This window comes from Propithecus coquereli, unplaced genomic scaffold (assembly GCF_000956105.1).
Source record: "Propithecus coquereli isolate 6110/MARCELLA unplaced genomic scaffold, Pcoq_1.0 Scaffold106, whole genome shotgun sequence".
In the NCBI taxonomy this organism is placed as follows: Eukaryota; Metazoa; Chordata; class Mammalia; order Primates; family Indriidae; genus Propithecus; species Propithecus coquereli.
Genome location: NW_012134525.1, coordinates 5053003 through 5054517, shown reverse-complemented (window position 1 = coordinate 5054517; position 1515 = coordinate 5053003). Strand labels below are relative to the sequence as shown.

General features: G+C 32.5%; 1 protein-coding gene across 1 annotated transcript in view; it reads left to right on the top strand.

Annotated features, from left to right (window-relative positions):
- Nucleotides 1–1515, top strand: part of LOC105811986 (chromosome unknown open reading frame, human C9orf72) — a 23748-nt gene that overhangs the window by 12250 nt on the left and 9983 nt on the right. The window lies entirely within an intron of this gene.

Here is a 1515-nt window from a genome sequence, read left to right as displayed (position 1 = left end):
AAAAAAAAAAAAATTATTGCTCATATAACCATTTATGCAAGATTAGTTGCACCTAGGGACTGGTGATCTTAGTTATTATTTCTGTTATCCCGAAAAGGTTGATTTCCATCTGAGACGACCAGAGCCTTAGGGTTCCACAAAGGCACTTCTCAGTCTGCTTTATGGAGGAAGAAAGTCTCCATCGTTGGGGCTGTGTTTTTTAAATATTTTCTCATCCTCCAACCTCTTTAGGCAGAACAGCTTCCCTTTTATCTTTTTAATTTGAGAAAAAAGTTGCCACTGCTCTCAGTCGAAAACCACTGCTTTAACATAACAACTCTGGACGCAGTCTGAATTTGAACATAGTTGCATGGCTTTTTATTTTTCCTAATTGAGTTGTAGATCAAGTCCTGTTTGAATCAGAGATTTCTAAACCCCAAGCAATGACCTGTTTATTTTAAGTCAAATTTGATAGAATTAATGCTATTGAAGGATTTTGACACTCTTTATTATTTCTTACAATCAATTTCACATGTATACTATTACACAGAAACCATTATTCTGCCTAATTTAAGCCTAATTTAAATGCATTTAGTTTTCCTGTCCAAAATTATTTGCTTGTTTGAAAAACAGTTACTGCTGGGTAGAGATACAATCAGTGATTATATTGGGTCATTATTTCCCTGGTCAAATACGGGTTCCATGGTCAAATAAGTTTGAGAATGTCTGCATGTTATATCATTCAACTGAAGAGTCACCATACATATACAAACATTAAAGATTTGAGATACCATATGTGAATTTACCAAGCATTTCCTAAATTTATTTGACCACAGAATACCTGTTTTAAGCAACAACTGCTAAATCCCATGGACTGTTATTCCAGGTGACTAAGGAATACTTATTTCTTAGGATGTATTTTATTGACAATAACAATCAAAATTTCTATTCAAATTTCTTTCATAAGCAAATCAGTGGTCTTTTTACTTCATATTTTAATGCTAAAATCTTTTCTTTTGTAGATAGTGAGAACCTTATGCCTTTTTCTGACTCCAGCAGAGAGAAAATGCTCCAGATTATGTGAAGCAGAATCATCATTTAAATATGAGTCAGGGCTCTTTGTACAAGGCCTGCTAAAGGTATAGTTTCCATTTATTACATGTGAAACCAATTTTTAAGAATTACTTTTAAACTCTTTATAAACATATTTTAAATATTAGCATTTAATGTATCTCATATGCCCAGAAACTGACTTCCTTTACACAGCTCTGAGCATAGAGTATATATGTTTTATGGATTTATAGTTAGTATTATCAGTGAAACACCATGGAATATCTTTTGTTTTTCAGGTGGTTCTCTGTAGCCATGTGTCTAGCCTCAGGATTTTTTTTTTTAAATACATGCTTGAATCAGCTTGTACATCTAAAGTGGGAACATTTCTTTTTTACCGAAGAGATTTGAATTTTTGTGTTACCATTTTGTGTTTGTGACCATATTCATTTATTAAAAAGAAATCCAAAGCATCTTTAAAAAGTG